Below are 6,205 nucleotides of genomic sequence, written 5' to 3'. Positions count from 1 at the left end.
GTTTTCTCGTTCTTTGTAAAATATGACGGTAAAGCAGTAGAAAGATTATTGAGGTTAGAAAAGTTAGACATGTATGTATCACTGAATTTTTTTCAGATCTGAAGCTTGATCCAGGTTTTTGGTACATATTCTTTTTTTTAATCATACAAAAAAAAATTTCTGGAAAAATCATATTTTTAATTTTAAAAAAAGTATTATAGAAAGACATTTCGAGATAAACAAGTGCTGAAAACATTTTTCTTTGACAAAAATTTTTTTAATTGATATAATCAAATATTTATACCAAAGAAAGAACTTTTTTAATGCTTAAAGTGTGTATACATTATTGTTTAAATTTAAAATAACAATAATTAAAACAAAATATATTTCTGGATAAGATATTTTGGTTGAAAATGTATATAGTATTTTTTAAATCACAAAAGTTCTTCCGTAAAATCGAAATGTTAATTAAAAAACACGTGGTTTTGTATATTAATTTGTCGGTAAAATTTTTTGTAGAATTTTAATTTTAAATTCAAAAAATAATTTTGAACACTTTAAATATTAAACAAAAATTTATTTAATAACAATATTTTATTCTTGTATTTTTAATAAATAATTAATATTGATTAAGAAACAATTTTATCTGGGGAGTTTTATTATTTGGGAATTTTCAAATTCGTTAATATTATAAACTGTTCAGGAATTTTATTATTTTTGGAATTGTATTTTTCAGGACAGAGAGTTTTACCGAATAGGGAATTTTATTTTTCGGGATATTTCTGCCGCCCCCATAGAATTACAGAAAATTTGCTGTAATTATAATTTCGGCGCTCGACCTTGTTGATTTTTTCCTACAGTATCAATAAAAAAATTTTATGGAAATCTTTGAGACCACAAAGTTAAAGATAATCACAATTAAAAATGTAAAAATTCGCTGTACATCCAATTTTTATTCTTGGGTCTTAGCGATTTTTTTCTAAGCCATTTCATTTACTGGTAAACAGGGGTGATTTTCTCTTAGAAAATAAGTGATTGAAATTTGAAAAAATTGGGTAGAGTTTTTTGACTTCTAGGTATGTGATAAAGGTAAACTTCAGAAAATTTAAAAACTAATTTAAGAACTATTTATACTCTGTTAAGGTACCAATATAATGTACACAATACTAATTGGAAAATTTGCAAATTTTTAGGCCTTCAGCTTAAGAACTTGAATTTTAAGGTTAAAATTGCTTCATTTTCAAAATACAGCCTTATTGTTTAATTATTCAGAATTTTCGTTATAAGTTATAGGTTTCGTATAAAATAACATTATGGGATTCGAAATTGTTACAACGCGAAAAATTTTTAATTTACTATTTAAAAATGCGAAAAAACACCATTTTCCATGTTAATTTGCAATCTAGCGAGTCACTTTCTTCCGCTTCTTTTGAAAGTCGCTCCTCTGCTTTCAGTTTTCTTTTTAAAATATACCTTGAATTGAACGCATTTCAAATTTAATGTTTGCAGCTACATTTAGATTTTTTTTGTTTCAAATATCAATTAATTAAAACATTTTATTTAATTTTCACGATTGTAATTTATAACTTCTAAAATTGAATAATTGTAGCTCAAACATGAAAAAGTATAGACTAATTTCAAATTTATGTAGATTCAATCGCATATATTGAGCTATTAAAACCTCTGACCTTTTTTAAGGTTTTTAAAACTAGTTAAAAAACTTTTTTTAGCAATTTTGGTTGTGATTTCTTAATAAAAGAATAAGTGTTATTTAATCTCCACCACAGCAATTTAAAAAATTTGTAAAGTTTTAATAGTTGAGACATTTTAAATTTGTAGTCTTCAGTATATTGAATAATTTCAAATTTAAATCTATTTAAATATGTCATCTGAAGTTTTGAATGGAAAGTGTTCGATCATTTTAGATTTAAGGGCATGTGATACTTACAGTTTCCCCGGCTTTTTTTCCACAAAAATGAAAATTTCTAAAAACTGAATTCGGAGATGCTATAAAATATCATAACGAAATAAACTTTTTTGATTGCCTGCAAAAAGGGTTTTGTTCCGGGAGATTAGTTACTATGTTTATTTGCAAGTCCAAAGTTTTCGGCCAAAAATATTGTGTAGTTTGGAAGTAACGCACAGGAGAATTGTAACATACATAACCTGCAAATGTAAACACGTTGTTAGAAATATCAACAAATTTTTTGAAAAAAAAAAAACACAAATAAAGTGTGCGGGGACGTCCGTTAGCATATTCGCTATCATTTCCCAAATTTTTAAGACAAAATATTGATTATTCTATAAAAAAAGCCGTAGGAACCTAAAACTGGTAAAATCGATACTAATTCCTAAGCGCTATGCAAATTAATCAGATTTTACTAAATTAAAACTTTTTTGAATTAAACTAAAAAAAGTGTGTGGGACGTCCGTTAGCATGGTCGCTATCATGTCCCAAATTTTTAAGACAAAATATTGATTATTAAAGAAAAAAAGCCGTCGGAACCTAAAACTGGTAAAATCGACAATTTTCTATGTATCACATACCCTTAAACCTTTCAAATTATTTAATTACAAATTCAAATCGTACAACTTCAACTTTTATTAATTTTTTGATCATTTGTCACCCCCACAAATTATCATTATTATTTTCTTGTGTCAAAAAAATAACGCCTGATTTTTGTAAAAATTAACAAATATATATTAAAGGTTCACTCAAGGTCATTTTTGTTCAAAAAGCTTGTTCCTGAAAAAATGGACTCTTATTGTTTCCAATTTCATTCTCTCACTAAGGGATTGTGTTTTTCATAGAAAACATTGAAATATGGTTTTTTCACGTTTATAAAATTATAATTGAAGGTCACTCGGAGTAATTTTCTGTGAAAAATATTGATTCATAAAGAATATTTGTGAAACAATATAATGGATTTCTTCACCCGAGATACAAACGTAAATTGTACTACAGTAAAAGCAACTGGAAAAATTTAGACGAAAGCCAAATTTGGTAAAAAAACAAAACTTTTTCGACCTTTTTTTTTATTCCTCGAAAGATTTAAAAAAAATCTCTTCGAAGCACTTTTATTGCAACAATTTAATTCGAGAAAAATATTTGTTATAAAAATAAACATAGTACAATTTTTACATACAATTCTTAAAATAAAAAATCTGTGTGTCAAAGTACAATCCAATCCAACTATTCTTTCGAAAGTTATTCGATATAAGGATAACCACAAAAACAATAACAACGACGACGTAGACGCCAGAGAGACAGACAGATACCGACGTAAAAACTTGTTTTTCTGACTTAAAGAGCCTCAAAACGTCGAAAATTCATGAAATTCGCGAAAGTCATTTTTCGCATAAAACTCTTCTTATTATGGATGAGAATGTAATAAAATAATCATAGGGCCTTGAAAAAGTAGCGTTTTTCGCTTCTTCACTTTTTTTCCATATCAAGTTTTTTTTTGCTTAAAATGTCCATTTTCGTTTGGTTTTTTGTATTTTGAACATTCCTTAACTTTGGTAAGTTTGCTTTTATAAAAAAAATTTGTCAGGATAAATTGTTCATATTTTTTTGTACCATAAATGACTGCGGGTAGAATTTTCAAATTTTGAAAAAAGTGGTCTCAAAAATTTTGAAAAAGCTTCAACTTTTTGAATTTTTATCAAAAATGGCTGTTTAACGAACTCGATCTTTCTTTTTGGTCCCTCAAACAGTGTGTCAAAGCCCAATCCAATCGGACCAGTCTTTCGGAAGTTATCCGGTATACAGACAACAACAACAACGACGACGTTGGACAGAAAAACAGATTCCGACGTAAAAACTTGTTTTTCTGACACAAAGGGCCTCAAAACGTCGACATTTGATAAAATCCGAAAAAGAATTTTTTCATTAAAAACTAATACCTTCTCATTTTTGATGAGAATGTAAAAATTATCAACAAGATTTGTAGAAAATCTTTCAAAGAATAAAATAATTGTCCCGTAAGTTACAACCGAAAAATTACAATTTCAAAAAAATGAAAGTTGTTCTAAACATTGAGCTAGACTCGCGACCGAGACAAATCGGGAAATGAAAGTAAATTTGAAAATTGAACTGCAGTTCGAGTATTAAAAATTTAACAGTGATTGATTTTGCAAGGCGATTCCAGATCTGTTCAAAATGATATAATTTACATATTTTAACGTTAAAATTGGAACTAATTTAATTCGAAAGACTTATTAGTGACACAAGTGTAAACGTTCGCATTAATGGCTTCTCAAATGAACGCCTTTATTCAATTTCAAAATCTTTTTGAACTATTATTTCAGTATAAAATATTCCATTTTTAATCCATTTGGTTTGGAAATAAAAAAAAAACAATTTTCAAGAGTAAACAATTTGAAAATGAATTGTCACAATTTCAAAGTGACAAATTTGAACTTGGAATGTTACGATTATAATTGTTTTATTTTTTTATTTGTATTTCGAAGGTAAAAGAATTTCATTTTAATTCTTAAAGAACAGTTAAATAAGCATTAATTTAGAAAAAATCAAATAAGCTGGAGGTTTCTGAATGTTTCAAAGAAAAGAAAAAAATTTGGAGCTTCTCAAGAATTTTGAAATATTAGGAAAACAATAAAAATTTCTGGGTAGATTTAAAATGATTTTTTATTTCGAAAAAGTACATTACTCAAAGAGAATGTTTTAAAATATTTCAAAACATTTCAAAAGATTTACAATATTAGAAAAAATCTGGAAGCTCTTAAAACAATTTTGTGTGCAGGATTTTACAAAAATGTTAGGAAAAATGGGAATCAGTCTAAAAGACATTTAAAATTTCCGAAAAATTTTAAAAATAATTTAAAAAGATTCGAAATAATTTAAAAGAGAATTGATACTTTTGATGATTTTGAAATGTTTTGAAATGTTGACTTTTTATTTTGAAAATTACATAATTTTAAGAGGAGGTATAAAAATATGGGACCACTGAAAAAAATTCCGAAAGGGATGAATAAAGAATCCCAAAAAATTAAATCTCTGGCACCTGAATAATAATTTTAAAAAAATTGTTTAAAAAAATATATTAAGAAACACGTGAGCTTTGAAAGAAAAAAATGTTCTGTCTAAATTTTCTTCGTACCTACATAATAACATTTTTGAAACAAACTTTGCAGGATTCAATTCAACAACGATTTATATCAAAATTTATTTCGGGAATTTTATTATTTGGTTATTTTTCAATTTACGCATTGTACAGTGTCGGAAATTTTATTTTTCGGGATTTTTCAGTCGCTTTTTCCGAAAAATTAAATTCCCACATCACTGTAAAAATTCCGAAATAATAACATTGTCGAAATGTAAAAGTCCCGAACTGGAACATTCTCGACAATTTACAATTTTACCGAATTTGAGAATTGCCGACAGAAAATTTCCGAATTATACAATATCCAGGCTAGACAACTCCCTAATTTAAGCAATTAAAAAATAGCCTCTTTCAAAAAATTTTGTTTAGTAGCATAATAAAATATTTTTACCAAAGAATAAACTTTTTTAATGTTTAAAGTTTCTAAAAATTATTGTTTGAATTTAAAATAACAATAATTGAACAAATGTATTTTTGGACAAAACATGTTGTTTGAAAATTTCCATTGTATTTTTGTACATTACAGAAAATGCTCGCAAAAATAAAATTATTATTTATAAAAATAAAAATAAAAGTCGCGTTAAATCAGCCTGCATTGAATCCTGCAAAGTTTGTATCATATGAAGCTCACGTGTTTTAAATTCCTGTTTGTATCACATTCTTATACAATTATTGTTATTTTGAATTAAAACAATAATTTAAAAAAATTTAGCATTAAACGAAATTTCTATAATAAAAACATTTGATTATTGTGTTTTTAATAAATAAGTAATGTTGATCAAAAAACTGTTTTCTCAATTTCTGCAATTCGGGAATTTTTTAGTTTGAATATTTTATCATTAGACAGCATTCGGCCTGGATTTTTATTATTCGGGAATTTTCAAATTCGAGAATATTGTAAACTGTCCAGAATTTCATTATTCTAGAATTTTTAAATTCGGGATTTTCAGGTTTCAGCATTTTATTATTTCGGGAAGTTTATAGTATCGAAAGTATTTCAAAAATTTAAAGAGATTTATAAAATTGTAAAAAAATCTGGAAGATTTTGAAGCAATCTTTTTACAGAATTTTACATAAATTTTACGACAAAATGGGAATCA

This window comes from Belonocnema kinseyi, chromosome 8 (genome assembly GCF_010883055.1).
Source record: "Belonocnema kinseyi isolate 2016_QV_RU_SX_M_011 chromosome 8, B_treatae_v1, whole genome shotgun sequence".
Lineage (NCBI taxonomy): Eukaryota > Metazoa > Arthropoda > Insecta > Hymenoptera > Cynipidae > Belonocnema > Belonocnema kinseyi.
Note: the sequence above shows the minus strand (reverse complement) of the source record.